Source organism: Micromys minutus, assembly GCF_963924665.1.
Source record: "Micromys minutus genome assembly, chromosome: 24".
In the NCBI taxonomy this organism is placed as follows: domain Eukaryota; kingdom Metazoa; phylum Chordata; class Mammalia; order Rodentia; family Muridae; genus Micromys; species Micromys minutus.
In genome coordinates, this window is record NC_137959.1 from 42253619 (window position 1) to 42265974 (window position 12356).

At 48.7% G+C, this 12356-nt stretch overlaps 1 protein-coding gene across 2 annotated transcripts in view; it reads left to right on the top strand.

Moving 5' to 3' along the window:
* Positions 1-11118: 11118 nt before the first annotated feature.
* Positions 11119-12356, top strand: part of KIAA0513 — a 45337-nt gene continuing 44099 nt past the window's right edge. For both annotated transcript variants that reach the window (XM_080936825.1, XM_080936826.1), the window contains exon 1: positions 11119-11259. The gene's annotated coding sequence lies outside the window, so the exon portion shown is untranslated. The remainder of the gene's footprint in view (positions 11260-12356) is intronic.

Consider the following 12356-nt stretch of genomic DNA (forward strand, 5'->3'; position numbering starts at 1 on the left):
AAGTGCTGAAAAATTTTAAAGACTATAATGACAGTTCGGGGATCTAGACCGTTGGGCTCTGCACGCTATCTTCGCTGGGTTTGCCATCCCTGCGTCCAGAAACTGCTATTCAAGCCAGACTTTTGGAAGTAAGGGTGCATTAAATTAACTTTTCCAAAATTACAGCTTTAAAGGTTAGGCATGGAGGCGCAAGTCTAAGTCCCAGCACTTAGAGGCTGAGGCGAAAGGATTCTGAGTTCAAGACCACTCTAGACTACATAGTAATGCCATCATTTTAAAGTGCATCTGTTGGTTTAAAAATTTGTGGTTACATCTTTTTAATTTTATGTTTATGTCTGTGGATGTTTGCCCGCATATATACCCGAGTACCCGAATACATGCAGTGCTCTAGGGGGCCAGCGGAGGGCACCCTGGAATTAGCATTAGCAGTTTTGAGTTGTCTTATGGGTGCTGGGGAATCCAACCTAGATATTCTGGAAGGGCCACCAGCCCCCTTTGTAGTTAAACCTTGTGCTCTATATGTCCACTATGACACCAGCCTTCCAGTCACCCCCTGTTTGGCCCACCCTGGGTAGCTATTTCCTCAGGATGGAAATATTTGCTCTTAGAGGGAAAGGGAGGATTGGGACACTCACAAGAGTGTCCTTCTGGATCGTGTAAGGAGCACACTGTTGCTGGTTAGAAGAGACTTTCTGGAGCCTTGCAGGCTGTGTCATGAACTCCAGTGAGCATGTTTTCCCATGGTGGACTTCTCGGTGTTGGCGCTGCCTCAGTTACCCATAAATAGCCATGCACTTGTAGGTAACCCAATGAACTAACTCAGCAGTTCACTGAGGTGGACCTGAATGGAATTGAGGCAGACTAGAAAGACTGGGACATGAAAGCACGTGGGAACAGAAAGAAGACCCTTACACTGGGAGCTAGCTAACCTTTCTTACTGGCTAAGAGTCTAGAAGCCAGCAAAGTTGATAAAGTCCAGAGATAGTGTGCTTTCTTCAAGACAACACAAACAGGATGTTAAAAACAGGAAATAAATTGTGCACACTCACGGCCAGAGTGTTTGTGTGCATTCAGTTTAGCTGAATAACAAAATCACCCAATTCAGCAAGAGACCCTGCCCTGAAAATGCTCCAATCTCTTGAGGACCTCCGGCCTTTAATTACCCAGGCAGACATGCACACGCATGCACACACAAGAATAAAATATAAGTTAGACTTGGAGCTGGCTGGAAAGATGGCTCAGTAATTAATAGCATTTGCTGCTTTTGCAGAAGACCCAAGTTTGGTTCCCAACATTCATACAACAGCTAACAACCACCTGTGCTACAGTTCCAAGGGATATGATACCCTCTTCTGACCTTTGGGAGCACATGGTGCACATACACACACACACATACATGTATGCAAAGCACACATACATAAAGTCAAAAATTTTAAGTTACAAACTCATAAATTTTGCTTAACATTTACTTATTTAGTTATTTTGAGGCAGGATCTTATATAGTCCAGGTTAGCTCCCAACTTACCATGAAGCCTTGGGTTCTATCCCCTGTACTGTATAAACATGGGTGTGGTGGTGGTCATGATAACTCATGCTTGTAATTTCAACACTTGGAAAGTGAATGTGGGAAGATCAGAAGTTCAAGGCCATCCTAAACCCTTACTATACTTTAAGCTTTGATTAATCTTTAAAGCTTGTAACGACATCTTTTGGAAAGTGTAACTTAAGAGGCTGTAGGTTCCTATGTGTGGCCACTGTGAAGACAGCTAAGTACAGCTTTCTGGAAAAGCCTACACACCGGCCTTGAGAGTGTGTATTATCCTTCTCTGTGACTGTCTCCATACTTAATAAACTCACTAACTTAGCTCTGTCTGCCTCATTCTGAATTCTTTCCTACAGCCAAGTCCTTGTGTTGAGAGCCCTGAGCAGGAAGGGAACTCCCCGGGCTGATGCCAGCTGCTGGTTTATCTCCTACAATTGTTCTTTGGTCTGTTGTTGGTGTGCTATCTAGGGCGAGCAGATACTTGTTCGTGTCTCTCCAGAAAACGTCATACCAGCAGCCTGCTGTCCTGGTAGTTTTTGACTCCATGACACTAGCTTGTGGCCAGGCTTTTCTGTATCTAGTCAGGAATGAAGGTGTTGTTCCTCTGACACCAAGGCTGAGTGGCCACTGTAAGCAGCGTGTATTTTCAAAGAGCAAGGTGAGAAGCTTTTCATTCTACAAAGGCAGTACCCCGGTTTGTACAAAGTGCTATGAGCACACGTCAGCGTTCAGTGCGCTCAGAGAAGGCTCAAGAAGACAAACACATGAGTCCTTCATCCGGAATGCTGAGATGAATTGCTTTCAGCAAATAGAAAACTGATTTTCGGGGGAGGGAGAGGCCGGCTAAACCTGCATATGACTGATTCTTCTGTATGTCTGATGTCTGCGGACAAGAATCTTCCGTGACTGGGGATGCAGCTCACTGATGTAATCCTAGCAGGAATTACATTAGGATAAGGCAGGGAGATTGCTGTTAATTTGAGTCTACTCTGTGCTATCTCAAAGAAGCCACAAAATGAGTAGCAAATGTGATAAGAATCTTTGCACTAGCAATCTGAGAGAACTCCACCCAACCAGGGACCTAGAGAGGCATTGCAGACAACGCTTTCTCAAGATACCTTAAAGAGATCAGAACACGTCACCCCAAAATACACCTAATGTCAAGTTTATTTTGAGCCAATGGTCACTGAAAAGCTCTCTGCCTCCCCCACTGCCTGCCTAATGACAGTGAAGTCATGACTGGAGGCTTTAGACTCCTTCACCCAGGAGATTGCAGAGGAGCCTCCCGTGCATCGCTGAGAGGACAAATGACCTGTCTGACCTGCTGCCTTGAACCCCAAAAGAGCTCTCCTTCATCCTGCCCTCCTGCGTATGTATTCTTCATAGATAGTGGTAGAAAAGCCCTTCTTGGGTTTTCTGCAAGTGTCAAGTGAGGTCCGTGAAGATAGATGCCTCCCTGTTTTTCCCCTGGCAGTCTTTGTTTCAGGGCTCCAGCCCAGACCTTAGGAGGAGGAAGGAAAGGGCTTTCTTCCTCTCCTATGTCCCCACCCTTTGGACCCATCCCAGCATTTGCACAAAAATATGGAGATTGAAAGGGTCATCCTCTTAGCCTTGTGAGTCACACTCTTTGAGAGCCAGAAACCTCTAAAGTAAAAAGTGTGGTGCCCTCTTAGAAATGCCAGCCAGAAGGAGATGCAGTTTCTGGGGCAGGTTCCCCCAACACCTGGTCTCGGTCAGCAAATGTTCCCCTGGACCTGAATTAAACTTTTTATTTGTTTTTCATTTATTTATTTTGTTTTACGAGAAGGAACACAGTTTCTCTGTGTAGTCCTGGCTATCCTCAAGTGCTGGGATTTAAGGCTCACACATGTAATCCCAGCCACCATCACCCAGATAGCTTTTTTTTTTTTACTGAGGTAGGATCTTACTTGCTACCCTTGGCCAGACTCAACTTGCTATGTAAACCTAATGATCTGTGCATGCGTGTGCATTCGTGTGTGTGTGTGTGTGTGTGTGTGTGTGTGTGTGTGTGTAGGCCAGAAGGACAAACTTTGGTGTCATTTCTCAGGAGCCATCCACCTTGTTTTGGGAGACAGTCTTTCCTAGATCTGAAACTCATGACTTGGCTAGAGCCAATGAACCCCAGGGGATCCTCCTCTTTGTCACCCCTCCCCCAGCATTGGGTTCCCAGGCATGCCTACACCTGACTGCAGCGGCTTCCAGTGATGGGACTCTCATCCTCATCCTGGTACAGCATCCACTTTATCAGTGAGGCTGCTACGAGCCCAACTCATCACCTCTAGCTCATTCTCAGCATCGATATCTGAGCTGCCAGTCACTTCCCACTCCTAGCCAGAGCATTTTAAAGGGGCCAGACAAAGCTCCACAGCCAAGGGTGAGACTTGATTCCTAAGGCTTCTTCTAGTTTTGTGACTGTGGTCTATTAGTCTCATTGAGTCCTCTGAGGGCCTTGGGGCTGAGACCCACTTTTTAATGTGTGTGTGTGTCTTGTGTGTTGGTATGCACACTTGTATGGCACACCCAGTATCCCCTGAAGCTGGAGTTAGAGGGAGCTGTGTCTTGCCCTTGATGTGTGTGCTGGGAACCAAACTTGGGTCTTCTGCAACAGCAAGTGTTCTTACGGGCTCTTCCGCCTAGGACCCCATAATGTTGACACTGGCAGAAATGACAAGCAGGGTTTCCTTCTGATAGGTGACTCTTGTTTACTGGTTCAACAAACAAGAACTGGTCCCCAGCAGAGGGGCCTTCCCACTCCCTTCCCCTGCCCCAAACAACCTTTTGAGGTCCCATTCAACAGTAGAGGGAGGCAGGACAGTGTACTATTGGACAGCATAGACAGAAAGGTTCATGGTACCCTGTGCTGGCAAGACAGGCTGTTAAGATTTGTTCATCTCTCCAGAGAATGCTAGTAAGAGGACTTCCCAGAATGTGAGCGTGCACACCCTTTGATCCAGCTCCTGGGAATTAATGTGTAGAAACACTTCTGTTTGCTTAAATGTGTTCACCAGAGTACCATCAGCCGCATCCCATGTGCCCGTCAGCATGTCAGTGTGTTGCGCTCACTCCAGGGTCTAGACAAGCCTTAAAGGCAGCTGTTGTCATGAGTTGATATTTATGGTCCTAAAGATACCTTAATTCTGTCATATAAAGCTGTCTTTGTGTGAAAAGAGGAAATGAGAGATATGCATGCTATATAGTCATAGAATGCCTAGGGAAAGATGTAAGAAGTAAGCCTGAGGCAAGAGAGATGGCTCAGTGGATAAAGGGATAAGAGGCCAAGCCCAACAGCCTGAATTTCAGTCTCTGAACCCACATGGGGCATAGAACTGATTCCCTTGGGTTGTCCACTGACCTCATTCTACACTTGCTGTGGCATATGCATGAACACACATGCACACACACATACACATTTTTTAAAAAGGGAATAGGCCTGTAATGTCAAGTAGATATAGATAACTTGATGTCTAAAATCTAGTAGCTGGAAAGATGGTTCAGTGGTTAAAAGCATTTGCTGCTCTGACAGAGGAGCAGGGTCAGATTCCCACCATCCACATAATGGTTCACAATCCTTATACCCGCTCCAACGCCCTCTCTCCTGACCTCGAGTACCAGGCACACATGTGGTACATATACATTCAGTGAGGCAAACACTCATGAACATAAATATTTTTTTCAATCTAGGATCCACAAATGAGAGAAAACATACAATGTCTAGACCGGTGTGACTAACTTTTAATGTGACCGTCCCCGTTGTAAGCATTTTTCTGAAAATAATGTGGCTTTACTCTTTATGGCTGAACGCAGTTCCACTGTGTGAACCCACATCATCCTTAGCTGTCTTTGGTTCTTGCACACCTAGGTGGTCCATTATGGAGTTGCTAACAGTGCTACAATAAACTTGTGTACGTGTGTCTGTACGTGTGTCTGGGACCCATTGACATGGAGTCATTTGAGTCATGAGTAGTGTAGGGGGACTTCCACACAGGCTGAGAAGCCTTCATTGCCAGCGGTACATATGGCCTCCTATTGTCCACATCCTCTCCACCGTTTCTTGTTTTCTTAATGACTGCCATTCTGGCTGGGGTGAGATGGACTTCCCCTGTACTTTGGGTTTGAGTTCCTCAGATGGATAGTGAGGTTGGACATTTTTTTCATGTGCTTATTGGCCAGCTTTTAAGTGTGTTTTTGAACCATGTAGGGAGGGGCATGTGGGAGATGGAACCAAGTGCTCTGCCCATGAGTTCCACCAAACCCTTTTTAAAAAACTATTTATACATATGTGTTTGTGTAGATCAGCTTTCGAGAGTTGGATGTCTCCTTCTACCATATGGAACCCAAGGATTGAACTCACGTGGTCTGGCTTGGTGGGAAGCCCCTTTACCTTCATGCCATCTCACTGGTCCAGAGCCTATTTTAAAATGCTTCATATGAATAAGAAGCCAGACAGAGCTATTGGCCAAACTTGAACAGGTCATCTCAGAAGAGGCATTTCGAAGACACTACCTGGTACTCACTTTTGTCAGCCAAACTCCAACCACAGTGAAGCTTCGATCACATCACTCCAGAAAGACCTCGATGAAAACCACAGGGACAGCAGCAACCGGAGCTTCTGCTTTCTGCTGGTGGGAACAAAACACTGCCCCTAAGTTCCCCATGTGTGACATAACCTAAAGTCCCCGAAGTGCAGGGAAGATAAAGAAACTTCTGTCAGTTGTATGGTAGACATCATAAAAAATGTAGAAATAGTCTACAGTGAGGAGAAGGTGACAGCATGAATCACAAGATGTGATGTTTTGTAGAAGCTAAGTGCCAAGAATGCGTACAGCATTCCTTTCAAAAACCCGCAAAAATGGCCTCAACAAAGCCAAGGCTGTTGTGGCTCCATTGGAGGAGAAGATGCAGGACACAGGGTGCTCTGCCCTTTGGCCTGGGTGTTAGGAACAGTGTTGTCTTGATGAGAACCCACTAGGCATTGGGGTTTGTAGCTCCTGTAAGCAAATGCTAAGGAGACAGCCCTAAAGACAGCACCGTGGGGAAGCAGAAATGTGTTCTGGAAAGGTGCCTGGCTTGTTTGACATTTTCCACTGGGTTTGTGGAGGTAAATTTGTCAACAGCCAGATTAGGAAGGCCCGGTGACTGAAACTCCACACCCCACAGTGTTGAGCAAGGCCCCGGAAGCCAAAACCCTGAAGTGAGGCAATGTGTTCCTCAAATCTTTTGTTCTGAGCACTTCACCTCACCCGTGGGCAGCGGCTGCTAGGAGCGGCCAGCTTGGCTTAGGTGCTGGATGAGATGGGTCCTTAGAGGGATGCGTGCTTAGGAGTACTTAGGTTGGGTACTTAGGAGGGCAGGTGTTTGGTTGAACCATGTATGCTTGGGGCTAGGAATGACTGCTCACTGAAAGTTGAGCCTGTCCTTGTCATTCTTCCTTTCATGCCACTCACTGACACGTCCCTTAAGGGTGGACTAGAGTGCTCTCCTGCCTGACCACCTGTAGAATTCCCCTCCCCCAGTCTCACTCCTGAAACATTTCATTCCAATCCCAGAATTCTCTGCCTTTGAACCTGTCATCTCTGGTCACCACCATTACCTTATTCCTTTCTTCCCTACCACACAAGTCTCACAGAGGCTATGGAGAGGTTAGAACCTTAGTCAGCACGCTGTCCTAGGTAGCTGTGCCTGCCCCTGCCCTCTTCCGGCAAGAACACCTCTATTTCCTGGAAATCACCTTTCCCTTACACCAGTCAGCGTAGTGGGGCTGGCCCATGCCGCTCTTCAGATTCATCCAGTCCCGTTGTCCTGGTGAGCTGGCCCTAGGGACAGGCTCTAAGGATGGCTCACTCCCACCAAATTATGGGATTTTGCTGGAAGAATCAAAAGAGAAAACCCTTTTGTCCACTGGGCTGCCAAGGTGAGACAGTATAATCCTGGAGCTGCTTGGCCATATATGAAAAGAGCCTGATCTGGGGAGGAAGTCAATCTAGGCAGTGTCTTGGTTAGAGTTTCTATTGCTGGAATGAAAACCATGATCAAAAACAACCACATTAGCACATCGATGAAGAAAACCAGGGCAGGAACCTGGAAGCAGGAACTGAAACAGAAACCCTGGTGGAGTGCTGATTACTGGCCTGTTCCTGGCTCCCTCTGCCTACTGTTCTAGAGTTCCCAGGACCACCTGCCCAGGGGTGTCACCTCCCACAATGACCTGGGGCCTTGCACGTCAATCCAAAACTGCCTCACAGGCCAATCTGGTGTGGGTGTTTTTCAACCGAGATTCCTACTTCCCAAATGACTAGCTTGTGTCAGGTGACATAAAATTGACCAGCACAGGTAAGACAGAAAGAGATGTGTTCTAGTATCTTTTGTGCAGCTAGATCCTGTTGGGCTTTTTAATTATGGTACCCCAAAGAGGCCTCTTCAAAGGGGCAATTTGAATAGAGTCCCCACTCCATAGACTCATGTGTTTGAATGCTTGGCCCACAGGAAGTGGGACCATTAGGAGGCATGGCCTTGTTGGAAAAAGTGCATCACTGTGGGGACTGGGTTTGAGGTTTCCTGTACTTAAGCTGTGCCCAGTGTGGAATTCCAGTCTCTTCTTGGCTGCCTTCAGATCAAGACATAGAACTTCAGCACCAAGTTCACCTGCACGCAGCCATGCTTCCCACCATGATGATGATGGACTGAACCTCTGATCCCTTGCTCATGCTGTCTCTTCATAGCAATAGATCCCTAAGACCTGCTTATAGAGCGCAAAAAACTCTAATAACTGTCCTTTAAGGCAAAGAACCCTGGCAGGTCCCATCTGTCAGTCAAGAGTTCTCAGAGGAGCAGAACAGAATATGGGCTACACGGAGGTTTGTTAGGTTGCCTTATGTGACAGGGCCTGGACGGCCTGACAGTGGTCATCTGCATGCTAGAAAGTCTGAGATCTTGGTGGCTGATCAGTCCTTGAGGCTGGGTGCTTCACCAGTCCCAATCTGACATTGAAGGCTGCTGGTCTTCAGTCCATATTTGAAGGCCAGAGAAGCCAGGTTCTGACATCAGCAAAGGCTGGTGGCAGCAATAGCATAGATGTGCTCACCAGCAAGCGACAGAGGCAGAAGCAGAGCCATTTCTCTCCCTGTGTCTTAACTGGTCCCCGCATAGAAGATGCCACCCATGCTGTAAGAAGGGCTTTCCTCCTAAGTTAATCCTTTCTAGAAAAACCCTTATACCTGGCCAGAAGTCTGTCTCTCTTAGTTGATCCCAGATCCAAGTAAGCTGGCAGCCAAGGTTAACTATCCTGCCTTTGTTTGGAGATGGCATTCCCACCGCAGCCCCTTATCTGTATGGTCACAACAGGAAATAAAGCAAACCAACCACCAAACAAACAAAGCAAACAAAACACGTGGTTTTGCTTTGACATTGTTGCTGTGACAAGGCTCTTGTCTTCTCAAAGGAAAGAATTCAGTCAAGAGACACAGACAGTTTAAGTAAAAAATTTATCCAGCAAAGCAAAGCCATACTTCAGAGAAAGATTGGAGTGGGCTGTCCCAATGGGTCTGCATTATGGATTTAAAGATCTTATGATTTTTTTAATGTATTATTTTTTTATTTATTTGTTTTTGTTTTTTTGAGACAGGGTTTCTTTGTTTAGTGTTGGCTCTCCTAAAACTGGCCTCAAACTCACAGACATGCCCCTGCTTCTGCCTCCCAAGAGCTGGGATTAAAGGCATGTACCACCTCTGCCTGGCCGATTTTATGATGATAAGGTATGAAGTCTCTTTTCCATTACCAAATCATGATTGGCCAGATATCCCTTTTAAGATATTCCCATGATCCTCTTGAAGAGCCCACAGAGAGGCACACCACCATAACATAAATGACAGCATGATAAAGTGGGGGTCTGAAGATGCAGACCTCTGTTAATGCCCACATGTGGCAACCTTAGTTTCTGACAAAATGGAGGCCCTATCTGCACATTCAAGGATGTTTACCTGCAGAGGAGCATCTTGACCACCGGAGAACTTAGCTGCCAAGATACAGCCCCAGCCTCCTTTGTTCTTCATATCTAGCTCCCTGTGACTCCTGTCTCTGTGCTTCATTTTCAGAGGGTCACAGATACATGTTCTGAGTCATCCGCCCTGAACACTTCCCAGGTTGACACCAAGTTCACCAGACTGTGGCTTACAGAAGGTCCTTCCTCGTTCTTAAATGTCATGTCATCTGCCTCTCTCCAACTTCCTGAGGAGGTCAGAGGCCTGTTAGAAGGCAGTGCAGGTGCCACTGAATCTCATAAGGGGAAATGGGATTTAACATGACCCCTTAGTGAGTTCATTTGTTTTCAGTGCTCCTCAACAGTTGTCTGGGTGAGGTCAGGGTTACAGAACTTGGTGCCTAGTGCCATCTTCCCTCACTGAAGCAGGGAAGGGTTCCCTCAGCCCTGGGGCTGTCCTCTTACATTCTACAAGTTTTCTGAGCCTCATCTATAGTCTGCTGGAATCTGCAGAGCACTGTCTCAGTGTCCACACAAGGATGAAGGCTATCAGCCACCCTTCTCCTCCAGACCTAGCACCAAGCTCTCACACCCAGAGGTCTAGGTATGAGACCTTCTCCTGGGGTGGCCACGTGTACCCGGAAGGTTCTAAACTCTCCAAGAACTGCAGCTCCCAGCGTTTTTCTCAGGATATCTTGAACTTTCCCAAGAAGTCTTAGTGGGATAGATCTTTCCATCTTTTGCCAGCAAAGAGCAGGTGCTTGGTTACCACCACCTAGATCATCTTCCTGATTGGCAGAACCCCATTCCCCCTGCCTAACCCTCACGGCTTCAGAAAAATCCCTGAAGCTCGACCTTGGTTTTCTTTTAATATTTCTTTTCCTCCCTGGCACTGGGCATGGGAGCCAGGACCTTGGCCACGCAGAGCTGCTGAGCTCCACCCCCGGCCTCTTTGTGTTTCTTTATTGAAGAGATGTGGGAGAAGCTGAATGGTTGGACGTTGTGCCCACTCCTATTTATGAAAAGAGCCAAATCTACTGGCCTCTTAAAGACACGCCTTTCGGAAGACGAGCGGGACTCAGCCTGCCACTGGCACCTTCAAAGGCGTCTCGGTCTCTGGGACTCTGCTACCTCAGACAAGACCAGCCTTGAGGGACATTTTCCTCTCCCAAACCACTCTTGCGCGCAAAAAGGCCGCGCCCTGGTCATCCTCTGCTGGAACTCTATTCTGGAGCGAACCCGCGCGGCTGTTGGAGACTCAGGGAAGAAGGGGCGCTCCTGCGCCTGCGTACCGGAGCTAAGCGAGGCCCGGCGCTCCCTGCAAAAGTGACAGCTCGCGAGTCACGTGGTGCTCTGGAGGCGGGGCTCCCGGCTGGCTCCAGGGCTCTGGAGAACTCGCACGTCACGCGGCGGAGGAGGGTGGGACTGGGCGGGGCGCTCCCTGCTGACTGACAGCTCTCTCTGCGACTCTACAGAAGGATCCGGCTGCTCGCGCGTCACGTGCTGCTAAAGGGGCGGGGCGAGCCCCGCCGACTGACAGCTCGCTCCACCGAGCCTCAGAAGGACCGGGCACGGCTCATCGCGCGCGGCGCATCCGCGGCAGCTGCGGCCCCGACGGCGTCCGCCCCCTGCCGGGTCCTGCGGGCCGCCGCGGCGAGAGGGCCTCGGGCTGCGGTGCTGCGCTCGCGAGGGGCTGTGCGGTGTGGCTGCGCGGGGACCGGTGAGGAGGGGTCGCGGGCGGCGTGGGCGGGTCGGCTGGACGGCCGGTGCGGCGGGCAGGACTGTCACTCCGCCGGCCTCGGACTGGCCAGAGGCCACGACCGCGCCAGGGCCTCCAGGGACCCCGAGGATTTGGGAAGACCGGACCCAGTCTTGCACTGGTCTGCGCTGTCCGGAGTTGCGGGTTGATGAGACGTGGGAAGGTGACAAGGGGAGGAGGAAGCAAGGCTCGGCGGTCCAGTGCCGCACACGGGTGCGACCCACGAAGAGAGCGGGAGCGCGGCTCTGCCGGCGCAGGTGCGCTAGCACGGGCTGGGTCCCCGACGTGGAGCTGTCCCGGTGGTGAGTCAGAGGTAGAGGTGAGCTGGCAGCTGTCAGGCCTGGCTACACCTCGCCCCAGCTGGGATCTAGCCTGTAACCCGATGCTGAGGTCTGATTCATTCCCTTGGATCTGCCTCCTCCCTAATTCTGAAAACAGGACAGCGACACAGCATGAACCCCAGTTAGTGAGCCACATCCCTTCCCTCTTTCCCACGCTGTGGTCAGAAGTAGGGATCCTTCAGCCTTTGAGGACCAAGATGGCAATCTGTTTCGACGGGCTCAGTGGAAAAAGTTGACACCTGAGATTTTTTCCCCCTCAAACACTGGTGATTTCTAGTTGGTGATGATGGAATATCTCAGTCTCTGTTGCAATACAGAAATTTCATAGAATGGTTGTCTTTTGGATGGTCTGTGTCAGTTCATGTGGAGTGGATTCTTATCTCTTGAGAATGTCACTAGTATAGCCAAATCACAAGTCTTAAAGAAATTTAGCATCTCCATGGATGCTAATGCAGTTCTAGCTTCATGAAAATGTTTGTTTCTTCAAAGGTAAGTGGTTCTCTAAGAACCCCAAATGACGCTGAAGGAGCTCCTTTTAGGACAACTCCCCAACCCCCTGCATCTCTAGGGAGCTATAGAGTGAGTGGGCAAGTCATATGAATACCTGGCTCTCTTTCCCTTTCTCCCTTTGCCGTATTCCTTTCACAAAAAGACAATCATCGGGTTAAAAGAACCGTCATCAACAGGCTGGACAGAATACATACTGATCTTTGAAAG